The sequence below is a fragment of the Heptranchias perlo genome, chromosome 21 (genome assembly GCF_035084215.1).
Source record: "Heptranchias perlo isolate sHepPer1 chromosome 21, sHepPer1.hap1, whole genome shotgun sequence".
In the NCBI taxonomy this organism is placed as follows: domain Eukaryota; kingdom Metazoa; phylum Chordata; class Chondrichthyes; order Hexanchiformes; family Hexanchidae; genus Heptranchias; species Heptranchias perlo.
The window spans coordinates 52920310-52947120 of record NC_090345.1 but is presented as its reverse complement, the minus strand read 5'-3'; the positions used below and the strand labels follow the sequence as shown (position 1 = coordinate 52947120).

General features: G+C 47.5%; 1 protein-coding gene across 2 annotated transcripts in view; it reads right to left on the bottom strand.

The window, feature by feature from the left end:
* The window catches only part of slc25a16 (solute carrier family 25 member 16), a 386688-nt gene extending 365454 nt beyond the window's left edge, over window positions 1–21234 (bottom strand). Inside the window, exon 1 of one of the 2 annotated variants that reach the window (XM_068002782.1) lies at window positions 21111–21234. The gene's annotated coding sequence lies outside the window, so the exon portion shown is untranslated. Of the gene's footprint in view, window positions 1–12678; window positions 12821–21110 lie in introns of those variants that run through there. The other variant, XM_068002781.1, reaches the window with a different exon arrangement.
* Window positions 21235–26811: the final 5577 nt, after the last annotated feature.

Below are 26811 nucleotides of genomic sequence, written 5' to 3'. Positions count from 1 at the left end.
CCTCCCAGCCAGGGGAAACATCCTCCCTGCATCCAGCCTGTCGAGCCCTCTCAGAATTTTATATGTTTCAATGAGATCCCCTCTCATTCTTCTAAACTCGAGTGAATAAAGGTCGAGTCGATCCAATCTCTCCTCACATGATAGTCCTGCCATCCCAGGAATCAGTCTGGTGAACCTTCGCTGCACTCCCTCTATGGCAAGTATATCCATTCCTAGGTAAGGAGACCAAAACTGCACACAATACCCCAGGTGTGGTCTCACCAAGGCCCTGTATAACTGTAGTAAGACATCCTTGCTCCTCTACTCAAATCCTCTTGCAATGAAGGCCAACTTGCCATTTGACTTCCTAACTGCTTGCTGTACTTGCATGTTTGCTTTCAGTGACTGGTGTATAAGGACACCCAGGTCCCTTTCTACATCAACATTTCCCAATCTATCACCGTTTAAATAATACTCTGCCTTTCTGTTTTTCCTTCCAAAGTGGATAACTTCACATTTATCCATGCTATACTGCATCTGACATGTATTTGCCCACTCACTCAACTTGTCTAAATCTCCTTGAAGCCTCTTTACATCCTCCTCACAACTCATGATCCAACCTAGTTTTGTGTCGTCAGCAAAATTGTAAATATTACATTTGGTTCCCTCATCCAAATCATTGATATATATTGTGAATAGCTGGGGTCCAAGAACTGATCCCTGCGGTACCCCACTAGTCACTGCCTGCCACCCTGAAAATGACCCATTTATTCCTACTCTCTGTTTCCTGTCTGTTAACCAATTCTCAATCCATGCCAGTATATTCCCCCCAATCCCATGTGCTTTAATTTTGCACACTAACCTCTTATGTGGGATTTTATCAAAGGCCTTCTGAAAATCCAAATACACCACATCTACTGGTTCTCCCTTATCTATTCTACCAGTTACACCCTCAAAAAACTCCAGTAGGTTTGTCAAACATGATTTCCCTTTCATAAATCCATGTTGACTTTGCTAATCCTGTTGATATTTTCTAAATGTCCTGTTATCACATCCTTTATAATTTTCCCTACTACTGATGTTAGGCCAACCGGTCTGTAGTTCCCTGTGTTCTCTCTCCCTCCTTTTTTAAATAGCGGGATTACATTTTCCACCCTCCAATCTGCAGGAACTGCTCCAATATCTATAGAATTTTGGAAGATGACAACTAATGCATCCACTATTTCCATGGCTACCTCTTTTATTACTCTGGGATGCAGATTATCAGGCCCTGGCGATTTATCGGCTTTCAGTCCCATTAATTTCTCCAGCACTATTTTTTTACAAATACTAATTTCCTTTAATTCCTCCTTCTCACTGGACCCTTGGTTCCCTGGCATTTCTGGGAAGTTATTTGTGTCCTCTTCCGTGAAGACTGAACCAAAGTATTTGTTTAATTGCTCTGCCATTTCCCTGTTCCCCATTATAAATTCTCCCGTTTCAGACTGTAAGGGACCTACATTTGTCTTCACTAATCTTTTTCTTTTTACATACATGTAGAAGCTTTTATAGTCCACTTTTATGTTGCTCTATTTTTCCCCTCTTAATCAATCTCTTGGTCCTTTTGTGCTAAATTCTAAACTGCTCCCAATCCTCAGGCTTGCTACTTTTTCTGGCAACTTTATATGACTCCTCTTTGGATCTAATACTATCCTTAATAGGAAGAGTGAGGAGAGGCAATATAAACTAAAGGGCACAATTCTAAAAGGGGTACAGGAATAGAGAGATCTGGGGGGATATGTGCACAAATCGTTGAAGGTGGCAGGGCAGGTTGAGAAAGCGGTTAAAAAAGCATACGGGATCCTGGGCTTTATAAATAGAGGCATAGAGTACAAAAGCAAGGAGGTTATGATGAACCTTTATAAAACACTGGTTCGGCCAAAACTGGAGTATTGTGTCCAGTTCCAGGCACCGCACTTTAGGAAGGATGTGAAGGCCTTAGAGAGGGTGCAGAAGAAATTTACTAGAATGGTTCCAGGGATGAGGGACTTTAGTTACATGGATAGACTGGAGAAGCTGGGGTTGTTCTCCTTGGAACAGAGAAGATTGAGAGGAGATTTGAAAGAGGTATTCAAAATCATGAAGGGACTAGACAGAGTAGATAGAGAGAAATTGTTCCCATTGGCGGAAGGGTCAAGAACCAGAGGACATAGATTTAAGGTGATTGGCGACATGAGGAAAAACTTTTTTACGCAACCAGTGGTTAGAATCTGGAATGCACTGCCCGAGGGGGTGCTGGAGGTAGATTCAATTATGGCTTTCAAAAGGGAACTGGATAAGTACTTGAAAGGAAAACATTTGCAGGGCTGCGGGGATAGGGCGGGGGAGTGGGACTAACTGGATTGCTCTTGCATAGAGCCTGCACAGACTCGATGGGCCGAATGGCCTCCTTCCGTGCTGTAACCTTTCAATGATCCTATGATCTCATTGAAGCAGATCAGATTCTGAGGGGGCTTGACAGGTTAGATGCTGAGAGGCTGTTTCCCTTGGCTGGAGACTCTAGAACTAGGGGCATAGTCTCAGGATAAGGGGTCAGCCATTTAGGAATTCTCTACCCTAGGGGGCTATGGATGCTCAGTCGTTAAGAATATTCAAGGCCGAGACAGATAGATTTTTGGACTCTAAGGGAATCAAGGGATGTGGGGATCGGGCAGGAAAGTGGTGTTGAGGTCGAAGATCAGACATGATCTTATTGAATGGAGAAGCAGTTTTGAGGGGCCGTATGGCCTATTCCTGTTCTTATTTTCTTATTAGACTGAGTGGGATATTCAAGGGTATGGCGAGTGAGCAGGACAGTGGGATTAGACTGGGTGGGATATTAAAGGGTATGGGGAGTGAGCAGGACAGTGGGATTAGACTGGGTGGGACATTAAAGGGTACGGGGAGTGAGCAGGAGAGTGGGATTAGACTGGGTGGGATATTAACGGGTATGGGGAGTGAGCAGGACAGTGGGATTAGACTGGGTGGGATATTAAAGGGTTTGAGAAGTGAGCAGGAGAGTGGGATTAGACTGGGTGGGATATTAAAGGGTTTGAGAAGTGAGCAGGACAGTGGGATTAGACTGGGTGGGATATTGAAGGGTTTGAGAAGTGAGCAGGACAGTGGGATTAGACTGGGTGGGATATTAAAGGGTTTGAGAAGTGAGCAGGACAGTGGGATTAGACTGGGTGGGATATTAAAGGGTACGGGGAGTGAGCAGGACAGTGGGATTAGACTGGGTGGGACATTAAAGGGTTTGAGAAGTGAGCAGGACAGTGGGATTAGACTGGGTGGGATATTAAAGGGTTTGAGAAGTGAGCAGGACAGTGGGATTAGACTGGGTGGGATATTACATAGAATTTACAGCACAGAAACTGGCTATTCAACCCAACTGGCCTATGCTTACGCTCCACAAGGCTCTTCCCAACATACATTGTCTACCCCTATAAGCATATCTTTCTATTCCTTTCTTCCTCATGTGTTTATCTAGCTTCCCCTTAAATGCATCTGTGCTATTTGCCTCAACTACTCCTTGTAGCGAGCTCCACATTCTAACCACACTCCGGGTAAAGAAGCTTCTCCTGAATTCCTTACTAGATTTATTAGTGACTATCTTATATTTATGGCCCCTGGTTTTAGACTCCCTCACTAGTGTAAATATTTTCTTTACATCTGCCCTATCGAACCCCTTCATAATCTTAAAGATCTCTATCAGGTCAACCCTCACTCTTCTCGTTACTTGAGAAAACAGCCCCAGCCTGTTCAATCTTTGCTGATACGTAGTTCAGTTCTGGTATCATCCTTGCAAATCTTTTTTGCACCTTCTCCAGTGCCTCTATACCCTTTTTACAATATGGAGACCAGAACTGTGCACAGTATTCCAAGTGTGGTCTAACCAAGGTTCTATATAAGTTTAACATAACTTCTCTGCTTCTGAATTCTATCCCTCTAAAGATGAACCCCAGTGCTTGGTTTGCACTTTTTATGGTCTTATTAATCTGTGTCACTACTTTTAGTGATTTGTGTATCTGGACCCCCAGATCCCTCTGCTCCTCTATCTCATTTAGACTCTTATTTTGCAAGGAGTATATGGCCTCATTATTCCTCCTACCAAAATGTAATACCTCACACTTTTCTATATTGAAATTTATTTGCCAATTACATGCCCATTCTGCAAGTTTATTAATGTCTTCTTGTATTTTGTCAGTGTCTTAACTGTACCTTCCAATTTAGTGTCGTCCGCAAATTTTGAAATTGTACTTCCGATTCCTGAGTCCAAATCATTTAAATAAATGGTGAACAGCAGTGGCCCCAGCACCAATCCCTGTGGAACACCACTTCTCACCTTTGTCAGTCTAAGTAACTACCTACTCTCTGTTTTCTGTTTTGTAGCTAGCTTGCTATCCATTCTGCTACCTGTCCCCTGACTCCACATACTCTGACCATGAGTCTACTATGTAGTACCTTATTGAAGGCCCATGTATATTACATCTACTATGTTACCCTTATCTACTCTCTGTTACCTCTTCAAAGAATTCAAAAAGGCTGGTCAAGCACGACCTTCCCTTATGAAATCCATGCTGACTACTCTTTACTATATTTTCAGATGCTGGATGTTTTTCTATTACACCTTTGAGTAAAGATTCCAGTAACTTTACTACCACCGACGTGAAGCTAATTGGTCTATTGTTCCCTGGGCTTGTTATAGCTCTCTTTTTAAATATAGAATCATAGAAGTTTACAACATGGAAACAGGCCCTTTGGCCCAACATGTCCATGTCACCAGTTTATACCACTAAGCTAGTCCCAATTGCCTGCACTTGGCCCATATCCCTCTATACCCATCTTACCCATGTAACTGTCCAAATGCTTTTTAAAAGACAAAATTGTACCCGCCTCTACTACTGCCTCTGGCAGCTCGTTCCAGACACTCACCACCCTTTGAGTGAAAAAATTGCCCCTCTGGACCCTATTGTATCTCTCCCCTCTCACCTTAAATCTATGCCCCCTCGTTACAGACTCCCCTACCTTTGGGAAAAGATATAGGAGTAACATTAGCCGTCCACCTGTCCTGTGGGACTATTCCGTTTTCTAATGATTTTTTATATATATGTTATAGTGCCTCTGCTATCTCCTCCCTAACTTCTTTTAATTTTTGGGTAAAACTGTGGCAAATGGAGTTCAATGTAGGCAAGTGTGAGGTCATCCACTTTGGACATAAAAAGAATAGATCAGAGTACTTTTTAATTGGTAAAAAGTTTGAAACAGTGGAGGTCCAAAGAGACTATGGGGTACATGTACATAGATCATTAAAATGTCATGGACAGGTACAGAAAAGAATCAAAAGGGCTAATGGAATGCTAGTCTTTATATCTAAAGAACTGGAATATAAGGAGGTAGAAGTTATGCTACAGCTATACAAAGCCCTGGTTAGACCACATCTGAAGTACTATGTTCAGTTCTGGGCACCGCACCTTCGGTAGGATATATTGACCTTGGAGTGCAGCATAGATTTACTAGAATGATACCTGGACTCCAAGGGGAAAGTTACGAGGAGCGATTACACAAACTAGGGTTGTGTTGCCTGAAATTTAGAAGAGTGATTTGATCGAAGTTTTCAAGATATTAAGGGGAACTGAAGGGATAGATAGAGAGAAACTATTTCCGCTGGTTGGGGAGTCTAAGACTAGGGAACATAGCCTAAAAATTTGAGCCAGGTCTTCCAGGAATGAAGTTCGGAAATACTTCTACACACAAAGGGTGGTAGAAGTTTGGAACTCTCTTCCACAAATGGCAATTGATGCTAGCTCAATTGTTAATTTTAAATTTGAGATTGATAGATTTTTATTAACTAAACATATTTAAGGATATGAGGCTACGGTCAGAGTTAGTCAGTATGGAGTTAGGTCAGAGATCAGCCATGATCTCATTGATGGAGGAACAGGCTCAAGGGGCTAAATAGCCTACTCCTGTTCCAATGTTCCTATAATGTGTAATCCATCTGGACTAGGGGTTTTATCCTCTCCAAGTTTGATTTGTTTATCAATTATTTCCCTCCTTTCAATCTTATAAGTCTTTATATCTTTTTTTGATCTATTCTTCTAATGTCATGTGCACCTTGTTAGTCTCCCCGGTAAATACTGAGGCAAAATAATTATTTAATATTTCTGCCATTTCACTGTCATTACTTGTGAGTTTATCGTTTGTATCTTTTAGCGGCCCTATCACTATCCTGATTTTTCTTTTGTTATTTATGTCTCTGTAGAATAATTTACTATTCCTTCTTATATTCTTTGATGATTTCATTTTGTAGTTCCTCTTTGCCTTCCTAATTGCTTTTTCGATATCTTTCCTAACCTCTTTGTATTCCCTTTTGTCATCCTCTCCTTTATCGTGTATGTGCTTAGTGTATGCCTTTTCTTTAGTTTCAATTTTGCCTCATCTCCTTATTCATCCATGGTGTATCATTGGCTAGTTTGTTCTTGTTTTTTAGCAGAATATATTTCTCCTAAACCTTATTGATCAACATTATACATATCAGAAAAAAATATCTCTCAGGCGCAGACGCTAGTAGGCATGTTTTAAATGTTTTTTCATATCAAAGGATATTTAGTTTACTAAGAAGCTGACTAATGTACACCAATTAAAAGAAACTACTGAGCCATTTAGTAGTTTAAGTCATGTTCAGTGATTTTATATCAGGCTACTCACAGGTGGAGGACTAGACATCCTTATTAAAAAGCTTATATATACCCATTTTCAGCTGTCTTAATAAGACTGCACCAGCTCACCACTTCTAAATACATCAAGGAATACTTTTTAAACGGAAAGAAAAGAAACAATTATGTTCTACTACGCTGCCCAATTGCGCTGATTCATGGAAGATTTTATGTTTGTGATTATACAAATGAATTTTAGCGGAAACTTGAAGCGTAATCTAACCAGTGCAAATTTCATGCGCAATTAGGGTGCAATTAGGAAATTGCCCCAGTCTTTGAACCCTCAAGCTCATCATGTCTTTCCAGGGATCAATACTGCCACTCCCCATCCTTTTAACCCTTCCCTATTTCTCCTGAATACATTGTAGCCTGGAATGTTAAGATCCCATTCCTGCCCTTGTTTGAGCCAGGTCGCCGTTACTGCCACTGTATCATAATCCCATGTGGCAACTTGTGCCTGCAGGTCACCAACCTTCTCTGTTCCAAGGAGAACAACCCCAGCTTCTCCAGTCTATAGGGACTTTAGCTACATGCATAGACTGGAGAAGCTGAGGTTGTTCTCCTTGGAACAGAGACGGCTGCAAGGAGATTTGATAGAGGTATTCAAAACCATGAAGGGTTTAGACAGAATAGATAGGGAGAAACTGTTCCCACCAGGGGACATAGATTTAAGGTGATTGGCAAAAGAACCAAAGGTGGCATGAGGAAAAACTTTTTTACACAGCGAATGGTTAGGATCTGGAATGCACTGCCTGAGGGGGTGGTGGAGGCAGATTCAATCATGGCCTTCAAAAGGGAACTGGATAAATACTTCAAAGTAAAACATTTGCAGGGCTACGGGGATAGGGCAGGGGAGTGGGACTAACTGGATTGCTCTTGCATAGAGCCAGCGCAGACTCGATGGGCTTAATGGCCTCCTTCCGTGCTGTAACCTTTCTATGATTCGTCGCACTCCATGCATTTATGCACATGGGCTCCAAACCCATCTTCGTCTGCTTCACATTTCCCCCGTCTGATCCCTACAATTTATTCCAATGCTGTTTGTCTCTCCCAATCCTCTATATGCCTTGTTTCTCCTCTGATGCTTCATCCTGGTTCCCCTCCCTCTGCCAAAATAATTTAAACCCTCCCCCACAGCACTAATTAACCTCCCTGTGCGGACACTAGGCCCAGCTCTGTTCAGGTGCAACCGTCCACCTTGTACAGTGTTAGAGTATAACCCTTATTTTTTTAAAAGTAACATATAAAAGAACAGTTTAATGCAGTGTCTGTAATCATGAAATGTATTTAATATGTAACCACACCTATTGTATTAATCATACATTTGTATTAACCGCATTTATTTTATGTAACTACATTTGTTCAGTACATTAACCACGGCAATTGCATAGTAGTTAGCTTGGACAATGTGTGTTTAAACCCCACAGTTAACACTTTGCTTAAGTTTAATAGATATAAAAGAATCTAGCATGTCTGGAAAAAGACAAGTTACATTCCCCAAAAGAGATAAGGGGAACACCAAGTGTCTTGTCATTGTTTAGAACACATTACTGTTATCAGCCTAATCTTTTCAAAAAATTGATGAGATTAAGTCCGGCCTCCTCAGCAAGTTGATAATGTTAAGTCAACGTCTTCAGCTGTGATCTTTTCAACAAGTTAATGAGGTTAAGTCAGCATGCCACAAGGTCCTCAGCTACAGCTCAAACAAAGGGTTAGAGTAGAAGAACACCCGAGGGTGCAGAATAGATTTGATCCGGGCACACGTAAATGCTGGTAGGAGCCTAATGCCTTTGTAGTCTGAAGAAGTCTGCAGAAAGTAGGATCCTTGGAATCCAAGGGGTAGGGGCCGTGAGGACCGCAAGAGGAGAGAAGTCAAGGCACGAGCTCTACCCAGTGTGGAAGTGGGTAATATATCTCCAGTTTCCATTCTGTAAACTGCTGCTCAAATACTGAGTGTATTAAAGTGTTCTTTGCAATAAGGTACTTGCCACTGTAACCAAATGGTGTCAACTCGAATCTTTCGGAATTGGGAAGTAAGTAGCGGAGCAGGGACTCCACAAGCAGTCCTGGACCATATTCCCAATAAATTGGCGAGTCAGGCAGGAGTTCACAAAAGGTGGTTTATAATTCTTTTCTGCTAAAGTCAGGCTTAGGACTTTCTTCTCCGAGCTAGTGCAGGGTTTAAGTAGGAAACCAAAAGGGTGCGTGAGCGACGGCTGTTACTCACCAGCATATTAGTGCCGGGATGGCAGATGCCGCGCCTGAAGTCGTGACGTGTTGAGAGAAATTGTTGGATCAGGGAAAATTCAAGTTGCAGCAACAGTTTGTGGTATTGCTGGCTGGCGCCGATGGGAGATCATATGGGCAGGCCATTGAGTGGATACAGAAACAAGTAGATGAGAAGAAATGTAACAAAAATGAGGGGAAACAACTGTTAATCTATGCTTCACATTTCTGTACCCAGAAGGGCAACAAACTTGTGAATAAAGCAGGGAAAGAAATACAGCAAGTTCAGGAGAACCTTAAGAAAACAGAAGAGGAGAGAGCCAAGGATAAGGAGGAGGCTCAACATAAGATAACGGGCCTGTTTAGTCACCCACTTACAGGCAGGAGCAGCTACTGCTGCTGCCCAGGAGTTAGGAGCACAACAAATGAAAGAAACATATAAGTTTAAGAAAGGGTCTTTCCTACATGAGATTTTAAATTGGGACAAATTTGGCTTAAGTAGCAAACTTCAGAAATTTAAAATTAGTCCGAGAAAAAGGAAAAGTTAGTTTGGATAGAATACATGAGAGAGGGAAATGTTCTGTTCCTTTTCTACTATTAAATGTGTTCTGTGATGTTTGCTTAAGCTCCGCCCTCACACAGAGCTAAAGCAGTTTAACTCTCTGTAGTCCACGTCTTTGATATTAGGTGCAATATAAACATGTGCTGTTCTGAGTTCATAACCAATTCAAGGAATCAGTCTTTTAAGGTGTATGAGTGTGTGACCATAGTTTTCAAGAGTATGTTAATTTTGACTTGATTTAGTGCCTTTAATCTTTGAGGTGATTCTGTTTGTTTAAAATTATTAAAATGTAATAGTGGTCAGGAGACTGCCTACACGCTTTGATTTTGTGAGTGACTGTGGTGGAAAACAAAAATGACCAAAGTCCAAAATAAAAATGATTTAATGAAATTTGGGTTTTTAATCTAAAATACACAAGTCCAGGAGAAAACCACTCTTTTGAATTAAAATGGACAAGTTTAAAACAGAAATAGACAGTTTCCTAGAAGTAAAGGGAATTAGGGGTTATGGGGAGCGGGCAGGAAATTGGACGTGAAGCTGAGTTCGGATCGGTCAATGCCCTGTGGGTGGCGGAGAGGGCCCAGGGGCTATGTGGCCGGGTCCTGCTCCGACTTCTTGTGTTCTTTAGATTTGTGGTTGGGATCAGATCAGCCATGATCTTATTGAATGGCGGAGCAGGCTCGAGGGGCCGATTGGCCTACTCCTGCTCCAATTTCTTATGTTCTTATGTTCTTATGTCTTTTCCAAGATTGTGCTTAAAGTTAAATTCTCCCTTAGCCTCCTAACATCTGTGGTGGGTAAATTTTGGAGTCTATTATTAAGGAGACAGTAGCAGAACATTTGGATAAACATAATTTAATAGGACAAAGTCAGCTTGGCTTTATGAAGGGGAAGTCATGTCTGAGTTCTTTGAGGACATAACGTACAGGGTGGATAAAGGGGAACCAGTGGATGTAGTGTATTTAGACTTCCAGAAGGCATTCGACAAGGTGCCACATAAAAGATTATTGCTCAAGATAAAGAATCACTGGATTGGGGGTAATATTCTGGCATGGGTGGAGGATTGGTTATCTAACAGGAAGCAGAGAGTTGGGATAAATGGTTCATTCTCGGACTGGCAACCAGTAGCCAGTGGTGTTCCGCAGGGGTCGGTGCTGGGTCCCCAACTCTTTACAATCTATATTAACGATTTGGAGGAGGGGACCAAGTGTAACATATCAAAGTTTGCAGATGATACAAAGATGGGAGGGAAAGTAGAGAGTGAGGAGGACATAAAAAACCTACAAGGGGGTATAGACAGGCTGGATGAGTGGGTGGAGATTTGGCAGATGCAATACAATATTGGAAAATGTGAGGTTATGCACTTTGGCAGGAAAAATCAGAGAGCAAGATATTATCTTAATGGCAAGAAACTGGAAAGTACTGCAGTACAAAGGGATCTGGGGGTCGTAGTGCAAGAAAATCAAAAAGTTAGTATGCAGGTGTAGCAGGTGATCAAGAAGGCCAATGGAATGTTGGTTTTTATTGCTAGGGGGATAGAATATAAAAACAGGGAGGTATTGCTGCAGTTATATAAGGTATTGGTGAGACCGCACCTGGAATACTGCATACAGTTTTGGTCTCCATACTTAAGAAAAGACATACTTGCTCTCGAGGCAGTACAAAGAAGGTTCACTCGGTTAATACCGGGGATGAGGGGGCGGACATATGAGGAGAGGTTGAGTAGATTGGGACTCTACTCATTGGAGTTCAGAAGAATGAGAGGCGATCTTATTGAAACATATAAGATTGTGAAGGGGCTTGATCGGGTGGATGCGGTAAGGATGTTCCCAAGGATGGGTGAAACTAGAACTAGGGGGCATAATTTTAGAATAAGGGGCTGCTTTTTCAAAACTGAGATGAGGAGAAACTTCTTCACTCAGAGGGTAGTAGGTCTGTGGAATTTGCTGCCCCAGGAAGCTGTGGAAGCTACATCATTAAATAAATTTAAAACAGAAATAGACAGTTTCCTAGAAGTAAAGGGAATTAGGGGTTACGGGGAGCGGGCAGGAAATTGGACATGAATTTAGATTTGAAGTTAGGATCAGATCAGCCATGATCTTATTGAATGGCGGAGCAGGCTCGAGGGGCCGATTGGCCTACTCCTGCTCCTATTTCTTATGTTCTCCTCAAGTTCTTTCAGAGTCGAGGAGCCAAGAGCTGATTAGCCCTTCTACACTACTTTGTTTTTTTAAGTGCCGGGTTTAATTTGAGAGGATATTTACAAATGCATTTCTTTAACCCATCCGAAGCTCTCAAGAAAGGCCACGCTGGATTTTTCTTTGTTTTTTTAAACAGATGACCGTGGATTTCGGGACCACATCAGTGGTGGTGGTTCAATATTTCTATTACATGAAAGTAGCTCCACAGAAATACAGAGCAACCTTCATTGGAAAGGTGTTAGTACAAGAAAGAGATCAACTGGTGTTAAGAATTTAAATTCAGATCTGCAGAAAATATTGAAGGTCACAGCATAGTGACAAGATGCACGAAGAACTTTCCTTCTCAAGCCTCACTGTTAACCCTCTAATCCTTTGTTATTTTCAGAGACAAAGTGCTCGAGCAAGGGAGACATGGGACATGGGATTTACCCCAAATGTACTTTTGTCTCTGCTGTAAAACCAAGCCTGGGCATCATTGGTTTCTGAAATTTAAATTGATAAGATACATTGATATGAGCTGCTGTTCAAGCACTCAACGGGTAACATTTTTACCTGAAGGATTTAATTGACAATAATCAAATTGTATTTAAAAAGGGTTCAGTCCAGGTGGTTTCTGAACAACTGCTGTTTTGTTGACTTAAATCAGATCCAAAAAGGGATTGACTAGTAAATAATTGGATCCCAAATTTGATTTAAAAAAATAAATCTGGGAATCACATGGGAATATGGTTTGGTGTAAGGTGCGAAGACTCCGAGAAGTGTGTTCTGCCAGGAAGACGCAAGCAAAATGACATTATTTCAAGGTGGATTTCTGCAACGGTGGCAATGCCATTGCTATCTGTTGATGAAAGACTAATTAAAATATTTAAAGGGGAGTTGATAGACCTTTTGGAGGATAATATACATGAGGAGTTAGTGAACTATTTAAGGACATTGTTCAGTGGGAATGAGGGAGTCTGGAAAGCCCTAGTACCTTTAGCTGGTCCAGGAATGGCTATTCGGCTGTGATGTACTGCAGAGCTCATCGTTAGCAGGTGGCGTCACCCTGGATGAAGAATCTCCTAACTGCTCTCTATGGGTCGATCGATGGAACTTGGAGAACTACCATGGCATATTCAAAGAGAGGAGGACATGGCATTACATCATATATCTGGTTAGTCAATCAACATTTTGCTTCACACCAACCAAAAATAACTAAATTAAGGATAAAATATTGGTGTCTGTTAAGCCCCACAATGTTAAGAAAGAAATATTACCCTTCAGACAGAAGCCTTATAAGCAGTTGCAAAGTTTGCCCATTCAATTTCACACGTTTTCTTGAGGCTTAAATAGTTGTACTGTTTTAATTATTATGGTATGTAATGCGACGGTTGACATGGCAAATGTATAAATCATGAAGTAGCAGCATTAATCGAGGCATATGTGGACTCGAAATTATGGGGTCGCGGCCTCAAACTAGGGACTGTTATACTATGCCGTTGTGTATTGAAAAAGTAACATATAAAAGAATTGTTTAATGCAATGTATGTAATCATGAAATGCAATATGTAACCACACCTATTGTATTAATCATACGTTTGTATTAACCACATTTATTTTATGTAACTACATTTATTCAGTACATTAAGGCAATTGCATAGTAGTTAGCTTGGACAATGTGTGTTTAAACTCCACAGTTAACACTTTGTTTAAGTTTCATAGATATAAAAACTAGAGGGCACAACTCTAAAAGGGGTACAGGAACAGAGAGATCTGGGGGTATATGTGCACAAATCGTTGAAGGTAGCAGGGCAGGTTGAGAAAAGCATACAGGATCCTGGGCTTAATAAATAGAGGCACAGAGTACAAATGTATGGAAGTCATGATGAACCTTTATAAAACACTGGTTCGGCCACAACTGGAGTACTGTATCCAGTTCTGAGTACAGCACTTTAGGAAAGATGTGAAGGCCTTCGAGAGGGTGCAGAGGAGATTTATTAGAATGATTCCAGGGATGAGGGACTTTATTTGTGTGGTTAGGCTGGAGAAGCTGGGGTTGTTCTCCTTAGATCAGAGACGAGGAGATTTGATCGAGGTATTCAAAATCATGAAGGGTATAGTGAGAGTAGATAGAGAGAAACTGTTCCCATTGGTGGAAGGGTCAAGGAGCAGAGGACATTATATGAACATAGGAACAGGAGTAGGCCATTCAGCTCCTCGTGCCTGCTCCGCCATTTGATAAGATCATGGCTAATCTGTGATCTAACTCCATATACCTGCCTTTGGCCCATATCCCTTAATACCTTTGGTTGCCAAAAAGCTATCTATCTCAGATTTAAATTTAGCAATTGAGCTAGTATCAATTGCCGTTTGCGGAAGAGAGTTCCAAACTTCTACCACCCTTTGTGTGTAGAAATGTTTTCTAATCTCACTCCTGAAAAGTCTGGTTCTAATTTTTAGACTGTGCCCCCTACTCCTAGAATCCCCAACCAGCGGAAATAGTTTCTCTCTATTCACCCTAGCTGTTCCCCTTAATATCTTATAAATTGATTTAAGGTGATTGGCAAAAGAACCAAAGGTGGCACGAGGTAAAACTTTTTTACACAGCAAGTGGTTAGAATCTGGCATGCATTGTTCGAGGGGGTGGTGGAGGCAGATTCAATCATGGCCTTCAAAAGGGAACTGGATTAGTACTTGAAAGGAAAACATTTGCAGGGCTACAGAGATAGGGCGGGGGAGTGGAACTAGCTGGATTGCTCTTGCACAGAGCCGGAACAGACTCGATGGGCTGAATGGCCTCCTTCCATGCTGTAACCTTTCTATGATTCGATGATAAAAGAATCGAGCATGTCTGGAAAAAGGCAAGTTTCATTCCCAAAAGAGTGTCTTGCCATTGTCTAGAACACGTTACTGTTATCCGCCTAATCTTTTCAACAAATTAATGAGTTTAAGTCTGGCCTCCTCACCACATTGATGACCTTAATTCAGCATAATCCTCAGCTACAGTATATAAATATACAGCTCCAACAATGGTTCAGAGTAGAGGAACCCCTGGAGGGTGCAGAATAGGGCGGGTGTAATAGCTGGCCGGAGCCTAATGCCTGTGTAGTCTGAAGAAAGTACGATCCGCGGGATCCAAGGGGTGGGGGGGGTCATGAGGACTGCAAGAGGAGAGAAGCCAAGGCACGAGCTCTACCCAGTGTGGAAGTGGGTAATATATCTCCAGTTTCCATTCTGTAAACTACTGCTCAAATACTGAGTGTATTAAACTGTTCTTTGCAATAAAGTACTTGCCACCGTAACCAAATGGTGTCAACTCAAATCTTTTGGAACTGGGAAGTAAGTAGCGGAGCAGGGACTCCACAAGAGATCATAGACCTTATTACCAATAACAGGTCCCTCATGCCCCAGAACTGGTCCCAAATGACTGAGGTCTAGGGATACTGGACAGGCACAACTTGTTATTATCCCATTAAAAAAGTCCTGCAACAGGCCCATAACAAGCCTGGTTTTCAGAAGATGATGTGGAGATGCCGGTGATGGACTGGGGTTGACAATTGTAAACAATTTTACAACACCAAGTTATAGTCCAACAATTTTATTTGAAATTCACAAGCTTTCGGAGGCTTCCTCCTTCCTCAGGTGAATGTGGAAATGAAATCCTCGAACCTTTCGCATTTATAAATCACAGAACAATACCTGGTGATTACAGATAGTCTTTCCAACTGCCCATTGCCAACGCAATCACAGTGTGCAGACAGAGAGTTGTTACCTACAGGGCCACCGAATATACAAACAACCAAAACAAAAGAGAGAGAGGCAGAAACATAGAAACATCCGGAAGGAAGAGAAAGACAGCAAATGACCCATTATATTAAAAACAGATAACTTTTGTTCGCTGGTGGGGTTACGTGTAGCGTGACATGAACCCAAGATCCCACGGACCAGTTGAACCAGGAACACTTCTCACCACGATGGACGTCTCGGCACTCTACACCAGTATCCCCCACGATGACGGCATCGCTGCGACAGCATCAATACTCAACACCAACAACAGCCAATCTCCAGACGCCATCCTACAACTCATCCGCTTCATCCTGGATCACAATATCTTCACCTTCGATAACCAGTTCTTTACCCAAACACACGGAACAGCCATGGGGACCAAATTCGCACCCCAATACGCCAACATTTTCATGCACAAGTTCGAGCAGGACTTCTTCACTGCACAAGACCTCCAACCAACGCTATACACCAGATACATCGACGACATTTTCATTCTATGGACCCACGGCGAAGAATCACTAAAGAGACTACACGATAACATCAACAAGTTCCATCCCACCATCAAGCTCACCATGGACTACTCCTCAGAATCAGTTTCTTTCTTGGACACACGAATCTCCAGCAAAGACGGGCACCTCAGCACCTCACTCTACCGCAAGCCCACGGACAACCTCACGATGCTCCACTTTTCCAGCTTCCACCCTAACCACGTCAAAGAGGCCATCCCCTATGGACAGGCCCTGCGAATACACAGGGTCTGCTCAGACGAGGAGGAACGCGATGGACACCGACAGACGCCCTCGTAAGAACGGGATATGACGCTCGACTCATCGATCGACAGTTCCGACGGGCCACAGCGAAAAATCGCATAGACCACCTCAGAAGACTAACACGGGATGCAACCAACAGAGTACTCTTCGTCGTCCAGTACTTCCCCGGAGCGGAGAAACTACGCCATGTTCTCCGCAGCCTTCAACATGTCACCAATGACGACGAACACCTCGCTATGGCCATCCCCACAACTCCACACCTCCACTACTCGCCTTTAAACAGCCACCCAACCTCAAACAGACCATTGTTCGCAGCAAATTACCCAGCTTTCAGGAGAACAGCATCCACGACACCACACAACCCTGCCACGGTAACCTCTGCAAGACATGCCAGATCATCGACACAGATACCACCATCACACGAGAGGACACCACCTACCAGGTGCATGGTTCATACTCCTGTGACTCGGCCAACGTTGTCTACCTCATACGTTGCAGGAAAGGATGCCCCGGAGCATGGTACATTGGCGAGACCATGCAGACGCTGCGACAACGGATGAACGGACACCGCGCAACAATCGCCAGACAGGAGGGTTCCCTCCCAGTCGGGGAACACTTCAGCAGTCAAGGACATTCAGCCACCGACCTTCGGGTAAACGTTCTCCAAGGCGGCCTTCAAGACACACGACAAATACATAAAGGGCAAAAGAGTAACTAGGGAGAGAGTAGGGCCTCTTAAGGATCAACAAGGTCATCTATGTGCGGAACCACAAGAGATGGGTGAGATCCTGAATGAATATTTCACATCGGTATTTACGGTTGAGAAAGGCATGGATGTTAGGGAACTTGGGGAAATAAATAGTGATGTCTTGAGGAGTGTACATATTACAGAGAGGGAGGTGCTGGAAGTCTTAACACGCATCAAGGTAGATAAATCTCTGGGACCTGATGAAATGTATCCCAGGACGTTATGGGAGGTTAGGGAGGAAATTGCGGGTCCCCTCGCAGAGATATTTGAATCATCCACCGCTACAGGTGAGGTGCCTGAAGATTGGAGGGTAGCAAATGTTGTGCCTTTGTTTAAGAAGGGCGGCAGGGAAAAGCCTGGGAACTACAGACCGGTGAGCCTGACATCTGTAGTGGGTAAGTTGTTAGAGGGTATTCTGAGAGACAGGATCTGCAGGCATTTGGAGAGGCAGGGACTGATTAGGAACAGTCAGCATGGTTTTGTGAGAGGAAAATCATGTCTCACGAATTTGATTGAGTTTTTTGAAGGGGTAAACAAGAAGATAGATGTGGGCTGTGCAGTAGACGTGGTCTACATGGACTTCAGCAAAGCCTTTGACAAGGTACCGCATGGTAGGTTGTTACATAAGGTTAAATCTCATGGGATCCAAGGTGAGGTAGCCAATTGGATACAAAATTGGCTTGACGACAGAAGACAGAGGGTGGGTGTAGAGGGTTGTTTTTCAAACTGGAGGCCTGTGTCCAGCGGTGTGCCTCAGGGATCGGTGCTGGGTCCGCTGTTATTTGTTATTTATATTAATGATTTGGATGAGAATTTAGGAGGTATGGTTAGTAAGTTTGCAGATGACACCAAGATTGGTGGCATTGTGGACAGTGAAGAAGGTTATCTAGGATTGCAACGGGACCTTGATAAATTGGGCCAGTGGGCCGATGAATGGCAGATGGAGTTTAATTTAGATAAATGTGAGGTGATGCATTTTGGTAGATCGAATCGGGCCAGGACCTACTCCGTTAATGGTAGGGCGTTGGGGAGAGTTATAGAACAAAGAGATCTAGGAGTACAGGTTCATAGCTCCTTGAAAGTGGAGTCACAGGGTGGTGAAGAAGGCGTTCGGCATGCTTGGTTTCATTGGTCAGAACACTGAATACAGGAGTTGGGATGTCTTGTTGAAGTTGTACAGGACATTAGTAAGGCCACACTTGGAATACTGTGTACAGTTCTGGTCACCCTATTATAGAAAGGATATTAAACTAGAAAGAGTGCAGAAAAGATTTACTAGGATGCTACCGGGACTTGATGGTTTGACTTATCGGGAGAGGTTGGATAGACTGGGACTTTTTTCCCTGGAGAGTAGGAGGTTAAGGGGTGATCTTATAGAAGTCTATAAAATAATGAGGGGCACAGATAAGGTAGATAGTCAAAATCTTTTCCCAAAGGTAGGGGAGTCTATAACGAGGGGGCACAGATTTCAGGGGAGAGGGGAGAGATACAAAAGGGTCCAGAGGGGCAATTTTTTCACTCAAAGGGTGGTGAGTGTCTGGAACGAGCTGCCAGAGGCAGTAGTAGAGGCGAGTACAATTTTGTCTTTTAAAAAGCATTTGGACAGTTACATGGGTAAGATGGGTATAGAGGGATATGGGCCAAGTGCAGGCAATTGGGACTAGCTTAGTGGTATAAACTGGGCGACATGGACATGTTGGGCCAAAGGGCCTGTTTCCATGTTGTAACTTCTATGATTCTATGAATGTAGACAAACACGGCAGCCATTTTGCGCCAAGTCCCACAACAGATGAATGATTGATTAATCTGTTTTTGGTGGTGTTGAGGGTTGAATATTGGCCAGGACACCAGGAGAATTCCCCTGTCTGAATTTGATTAGTGCCATGGGGGTCTTATACCTCCACTCAACAGGGCAGAATGGGCCTCAGTTTAATGTCTCAACTGAAAGACAACACCTCCAACAGTGTAACACTCCCTCAGCACTGCACTGGAGTGTTAACGGAGATTAGAAAGACATGAGCTAATTAAGGACAACTAACATGAATTTGTAAAAGGCAAGTCATGCCTTTAATAAAGTCCTTTGAGAAAATAAGTGTATTGATAAAGGAATAAACCACCATCTTCTCAGAGCAACTAAGGATGGGCAATAAATGCCAGCCTTGCCAGTGACACCACATCCTGAGAGTGAACTAAAATCAAAGGAAATTAATATACAGATTTTCAAAAGACATTTGATGAGGTGCCATATAGGAGGCTTGTTGATAAAATTAAGGCACGTGGTATCAAAAAAAGCTTGTGGGATCCTGGGTTTTACAAATAGGGGCAAAAAGTAATGCTAAACAGGTATAAATCATCAGTTAGGCCAGAATTAGAATACTGTGTCTAGTTTTGAGTGCCCTATCTTAAGACAAATGTTAAAGATGTGGAGAGATTGACCAAAATGATACCAGGGATCAGGCAAACTGGGACTCTTTTCACTAGTCGAGAGCAGGTTCAGAGGGAAAGAAACTATTTCCACTGACCAGTGAGCCAATAACGAATGGGCATAGATTGAAGATCATCACCAAAAGAATGAAGGGAAAGGTTAGCAGAATTGTTTTTCTTATGCAGTGGGTTGTTAGGACGGAAGGCCCAACCAGAAACAATGCTAGAAGCCAAATCCATAAAATAAATATTTGAAAAAAGGAAAATTTAAAAGGATATGAGGAAAATGGTTCTAAGCAGTTAGCTCTTTCAGAGTGCTGGCACAGGCGCCATGGACTGGGTGACCTTCGGAACGGTGAAATTCCATGATTCTATCATGCTCCAATGGGATGGAAATCCCCTTATTTCTTGGGGACCGCAAAGTAACGCAAGTGGGATATATTCCTTATTTGATTCACTGAACCAGCACACCAGCCCCAAAAGGCCATGAAGTTTAGCTACAGATATTTCCATCAGAAAATTGAATGGCTCACATCTGAACAATGGACCAAAATGCAAAGTGCATCTTCAACTCATGCTCTCCAGACACAAAGTGATCATCCTCCATTTGACTATAAAAGGAAAGTAGCTTCCTTCTGGGCTTCAGAGAGAAGAGGGAGGGAACGGCGGCTGGAGAAGAGCGTTACTTACATCAAGAACCCCTCACTTGTGGATACTGCTCATGGATACTGCTGGCATGCCTATTTTGTGACCTATGGACAGGCAAACGTCTCACTAAAAGTTCTTACTCCCAGGCGTCATGGGAGGTACAGCCTTAAGATGTCAAGGAGGAAGTTCATATTTAACATTCTCCAACAGCTTTCTTAACTGTGCCAAAAAACCCTTGCAATCAAAGAACATAAAGAATGTACTTCAATTTGTTCTTGATTTTGTTCAGTTAACAATTACCAAGTAAACTCATTTGTGATCTCATATTCAGCCTGCTTTCATTAAAGTGTGAATCAGTTCAACTTGCGGAAGCACACTTAAGGATACTTGTGATGGACTTTTGTAGTCGTTCCACTTGGCAAAGAGAACTCATCGTTAAACACTCAGTCACACTATCATACATCTACATACCGGGTACTAAAATGGATATGGGGTTCAATTGCGAAAGAGACCATTGGTTTAACCCACGCGAATATCCAGGGCAGATCTGAATTTTGTTAACTTATTGTAAATACCTCATTCCAATGGATGCTGGCTTAACACAGATTCCCATTTTCATGGTATCATAGTATGTTACAGCACAGAAGGAGGTCATTCAGCCCATAGTGCCTGTGCCAGCTCTTTGAAACTAGAAATCAGAAGCCAATAATGTTTCAGGATTGTGGGAGAATGATAGTTGGTTGCGTTGTTTGTGAAGAAGGGCTTCTCAAATCATTCCATCGGATAAATTTGCAATTTGAGTTGGACATGATGGGCTGAATGGCCTCCTTCTGTGCTGTAAAATTCTATCATTACATTGTTAGATCAGGTTGAGTACAAGTCGTAAAATGTCATGTTAAAACTGTACAGAGCACCTGGAGTTTGGTCACTTTGAAACCTTGTAGAGAACAGTTATGGAGCTAGGTTCTGCCGTCAAAGGATGGCTCCGGAATTCCCTCCCTAAACCTCTCCGCCTCTCTCTCCTCCTTCAAGACGCTCCTTAAAACCTACCTCCTGTCCTAATAACTCCTTATGTGGCTCGGTGTCAAATTTTGTCTGATAATCACTCCTGTGAAGCATCTTGGGACGTTTTACTACGTTAAAGGCGCTATATAAATGCAAGTTGTTGTTATGAGGAAAGTCGAGATAAACTGGGGCTTTTCTGCCTAAAGGGGGACAAATGAGAGGGGACATTACAGGACTATGATATTAAACAAAATGCTACGTTCATACAGAAAATGTAGATTTAGGGTCAATTGACAATTTTATCAAGGGGCTGGATCGACAATATATTGAGAAGAAGATTGAGGTTACAGAAATAACAACACCTTCAGGGCAGGTAGGGGAAGGGCATGAGTCTTAAAGTAGGGTCCCAACAGGTGGTGTGGGAGGGATGGCCATGACACAGTAACAACACGGATGGTGGGTATCGTGGGACAGAGGGGCTGAATGACCTTATCTTGCTGTGAATTTTCTTCTTTTGATAGATCAGGTGGATCACAAGCAGCACTTCAAACTGTGCGGGACTCAGGTTACAACACGGGAAGCAAGTTTGAGACAGACAGTGATGGACATATGAAACAGTCTCAGGGATGGCTGAGCTAAGGGCCTGGGGGGATCCCGGGACTGGTCCGCTGGGAAAGGGCCTGGGGGGATCCCGGGACTGGTCCGCTGGGACAGGGCCTGGGGGGATCCCGGGACTGGTCCGCTGGGGAAGGGCCTGGGGGATCCCGGGACTGGTCCGCTGGGGAAGGGCCTGGGGGGATCCCGGGACTGGTCCGCTGGGGAAGGGCCTGGGGGGATCCCGGGACTGGTCCGCTGGGGAAGGGCCTGGGGGGATCCCGGGACTGGTCCGCTGGGGAAGGGCCTGGGGGGATCCCGGGACTGGTCCGCTGGGGAAGGGCCTGGGGGGATCCCGGGACTGGTCCGCTGGGGAAGGGCCTGGGGGGATCCCGGGACTGGTCCGCTGGGGAAGGGCCTGGGGGGATCCCGGGACTGGTCCGCTGGGGAAGGGCCTGGGGGGATCCCGGGACTGGTCCGCTGGGGAAGGGCCTGGGGGGATCCCGGGACTGGTCCGCTGGGGAAGGGCCTGGGGGGATCCCGGGACTGGTCCGCTGGGGAAGGGCCTGGGGGGATCCCGGGACTGGTCCGCTGGGGAAGGGCCTGGGGGGATCCCGGGACTGGTCCGCTGGGGAAGGGCCTGGGGGGATCCCGGGACTGGTCCGCTGGGAAGGGCCTGGGGGGATCCCGGGACTGGTCCGCTGGGGAAGGGCCTGGGGGGATCCCGGGACTGGTCCGCTGGGGAAGGGCCAGGGGGGATCCCGGACTGGTCCGCTGGGGAAGGGCCTGGGGGAACCCAAGATTGAAAGGCTGGGTAAGGGCTCCCCCACTCTCTCTGACCCGATCTCTCTCCAGGTTTCTCCCTCTCTCTATCTATCTATCCCCAGTCTCTCTCTCTCGAGCTGTCCTCGCTCACCCTCCCTCTGTATCCATTCCCACTATCTCTCTTTCTCTCTCTCCCTCACTATTCTGGAACTCTCACTCTCTCCATCTATCCCGATATCTCTCCCCCTATCCCAGTCTCTCTCTCGCATCGCTCTCTCTCCCACGGTCTGTCGCTCCCTCCCTCCCTCCCCGGTCTGTCGCTCTCTCTCTCTCTCTCTCTCTCTCTCTCCCCCCTCCCTCCGTCCGTCCCCCGGTATGTCGCTCTCTCTCTCTCCCCCAGGCTGTCGCTCCCTCTCTCCACCTCCTCCCCCGGTCTGTCGCTCGCTCCCTCTCTCCCTCCCTCCCTCCCCCCGGTCTGTCGTTGGCTCTCTCCCTCCCCCGGTCTGTCGTTGGCTCTCTCTCTCCCTCCCTCCCTCCTCCCTCCCGGTCTGTCGCTCCCTCCCTCCTCCCTCCCGGTCTGTCGCTCCCCTCCCTCCCTCCCCCCGGTCTGTCGTTGGCTCTCTCCCTCCCCCGTCTGTCGTTGGCTCTCTCTCTCCCTCCCTCCCTCCTCCCTCCCGGTCTGTCGCTCCCTCCCTCCTCCCTCCCGGTCTGTCGCTCCCTCCCTCCTCCCTCCCGGTCTGTCGCTCCCCTCCCTCCCTCCGCCGGTCTGTCGCTCCCCTCCCTCCCTCCGCCGGTCTGTCGCTCCCTCCTCCCTCCCCCGGTCTGTCGTTGGCTCTCTCTCTCTCCCTCCCCTCCCTCCTCCCCCGGTCTGTCGTTGGCTCTCTCTCTCTCTCTCTCTCTCTCTCCCTCCCTCCCTCCCTCCCCCAGTCTGTCGTTCGCTCCCTCCCTCCCCTCCCTCCCTCCCCCGGCCTGTCGTTCGCTCCCTCCCTCCCTCCTTCCCTCCCCCGCCTGTCGTTCGCTCCCTCCCTCCCTCCCTCCCCCGGCCTGTCGTTCGCATCCCCTCCCTCCCTCCCTCCCCCGGCCTGTCGTTCGCTCGCTCCCTCTCTCCCTCCCTCCCCCGGCCTGTCGTTCGCTCGCTCTCTCCCTCCCCTCCCCCCGGCCACTCGCTCGCTCCCCCCTCCCTCCCCCGGCCTCTCGCTCGCTCGCTCCCCCCTCCCTCCCCCGGCCTCTCGCTCGCTCGCTCCCCCCCTCCCTCCCCCGGTCCTCTCGCTCGCTCGCTCCCCCCTCCCTCCCCCGGTCTCTCGCTCGCTCGCATCCCCCCCTCCCTCCCCCGGTCTCTCGCTCGCATCGCTCCCCCCTCCCTCCCCCGGTCTCTCGCGTCCGCTCCCCCCTCCCTCCCCCCCCCCCCGGTCTCTCGCTCGCCTCCCCCCTCCCTCCCCCGGTCTCTCCCCCCTCCCTCCCCCGGTCGCTCCCTCCCTCCCTCCCTCCCCCCTTCCCGCGGTCTCTCGCTCGGTCGCTCGATCCCCTCCCTCCCCTCCCCCGGTCTCGCTCGCTCGCTCGCATCCCTCCCTCCCTCCCTCCCCCGGTCTCTCGCCCGCTCGCTCCCCCCCTCCCTCCCCCGATCGCTCCCTCCCTCCCTCCTTCCCCCCCCTCCCCCGGTCTCGCTCGCTCCCTCCCTCCCCCGGTCTCTCGCTCTCTCCCCCCTCCCTCCCTCCCCCGGTGTCTCGCTCTCTCCCCCCTCCCTCCCTCCCCCGGTCTCTCGCTCTCTCCCCCCTCCCTCCCCCGGTCTCTCGCTCTCTCCCCCCCCTCCCCCGGTCTCTCGCTCGGTCGGTTGCTCCCCTCCCCCTCCCCTCCCTCCTCCCCTCCCTCCCTCCTCAGATCTCGCTCGCTCCCTCCCTCCCCCGGTCTCTCGCTCGGTTCGCTCCCTCCCTCCCCCGGTCTCTCGCTCGGTCGCTCCCTCCCTCCCCCGGTCTCTCGCTCGGTCGCTCCCTCCCTCCCTCCCTCCCTCCCTCCCCCAGTCTCTCGCTCTCTCCCCCCTCCTCCTCCCCCGGTCGCTCCCTCCCTACCTCCCCCGGTCGCTCCCTCCCTCCCCTCCCCCGGTCGCTCCCTCCCTCCCTCCCCCCGGTCGCTCCCTCCCTCCCTCCCCCGGTCGCTCCCTCCCTCCCTCCCTCCCCCGGTCTCTCGCTCGCTCGCTCCCTTCCATCCCTCCCACCCCCGGTCGCTCGCTCGCTCCCTCCATCCCTCCCACCCCCGGTCGCTCGCTCGCTCGCTCCCTCCCTCCCTCCCTCCCCACACCCGGTCGCTCGCTCGCTCCCTCCCTCCCCCCCCCTCCCCGGTCTCTCGCTCGCTCCCCCTCCCCACACCCGGTCTCCTCGCTCGCTCCCCCTCCCCAAACCCGGTCCTCTCGCTCAGTCGCGCATACTCTCACCCTCCCTCCCCCCCGGGCTCGCGCGCTCTCTCTCCTCCCTCCCCCCGGCTCGCTCGCTGCGCGCTCTCTCTCTCCCTCTCTCCCTCCCTCCCCCGGGCTCGCGCGCTCTCTCTCCCTCCCTCCCTCCCCCGGGCTCGCGTGCTCTCTCTCCCTCCCTCCCCCGGGCTATCGCACTCTCTCCCTCCCTCCCCCGGGCTATCGCACTCTCTCCCTCCCTCCCCCGGGCTATCGCACTCTCTCCCTCCCTCCCCCGGGCTATCGCACTCTCTCCCTCCCTCCCCCGGGCTATCGCACTCTCTCCCTCCCTCCCCCGGGCTATCGCACTCTCTCCCCTCCCTCCCCCGGGCTATCGCACTCTCTCCCTCCCTCCCCCGGGCTATCGCACTCTCTCCCTCCCTCCCCCGGGCTATCGCACTCTCTCCCTCCCTCCCCCGGGCTATCGCACTCTCTCCCTCCCTCCCCCGGGCTATCGCACTCTCTCCCTCCCTCCCCCGGGCTATCGCACTCTCTCCCTCCCTCCCCTGGTCTGTCGTACTCTCCACCAATCCATCTATCTATCCCAGTCTCTTTCCCTTGGTCTCCCCTCCCCCGGGCTGTCGTGCTCTCCCTCAATCTCAAACACAGTCTCTCTCCCTATATCGGTTTCTCTCCCCCACTTCGATCCATCCCGGTCTGTCTCCACAATGCCGGTCCGTCTCTCTGTCACTCTCTATCCCGATCTCACTCTGTCTCTCGGTTTCTCCCTCTCCACCTATCCCGGTCTCTCTCGACCACTATCTCACCCTCTATCGATTTCGGTCGGCCTCTATCAATCCATTCCAGCCTCTCTCTCTGGGTCACTCATACTCTCTCTCTCTATCTATCCCAGTCCCCTCGCTCTCTCTCTCTCTCTCTCTCTCTCTCTCTCTATCCCAGTCCCTCGCTCTCTCTCTCTCTCTCTCTCTCTCTCTATCCCAGTCCCTCGCTCTCTCTCTCTCTCTCTCTCTCTCTCTCTATCCAGTCCCTCGCTCTCTCTCTCTCTCTCTCTCTATCCCAGTCCCTCGCTCTCTCTGTCACTCTCTATCCCAGTCCCTCGCTCTCTCTCTCTATCTATCCCAGTCTCTCTCTCTCTCTATCCCAGTCCCTCGCGCGCTCTCTCTCTCTATCCCAGTCCCTCACGATCTCTCTCTCTCTATCCCAGTCCCTCGCTCTCTCTCTCTCACTCACTCTCTATCCCAGTCCCTCGCTCTCTCTCTCTCTCTCTCTCTCTCTCTCGATCCCAGTCCCTCGCTCGCTCTCTCTCGATCCCAGTCCCTCGCTCGCTCTCTCTCTCTCTCTATCCCAGTCCCTCGCTCTCTCTCTCTCTCTCTATCTATCCCAGTCCCTCGCTCTCTCTCTCTCTCTATCCCAGTCCCTCGCTCTCTCTCTCTCTCTCTCTCTCTCTCTATCCAGTCCCTCGCTCGCTCTCTCTCGATCCCAGTCCCTCGCTCGCTCGCTCTCGATCCCAGTCCCTTGATCGCTCGCTCTCGATCCCAGTCCCTCGCTCTCGATCCCAGTCCCTCGCTCGCTCGCTCTCGATCCCAGTCCCTCGCTCGCTCGCTCTCGATCCCAGTCCCTCGCTCGCTCGCTCTCGATCCCAGTCCCTCGCTCGCTCGCTCTCGATCCCAGTCCCTCGCTCGCTCGCTCTCGATCCCAGTCCCTCGCTCGCTCTCTCTCTCGATCCCAGTCCCTCGCTCGCTCTCTCTCTCTCGATCCCAGTCCCTCGCTCGCTCTCTCTCTCTCGATCCCAGTCCCTCGCTCGCTCTCTCTCTCTCGATCCCAGTCCCTCGCTCTCATCTCTCTCTCTATCCCAGTCCCTCGCTCTCTCTCTCTCTCTATCCCAGTCCCTCGCTCTCTCTCTCTCTCTATCCCAGTCCCTCGCTCTCTCTCTCTCTCTATCCCAGTCCCTCGCTCTCTCTCTCTCTCCTATCTATCCCAGTA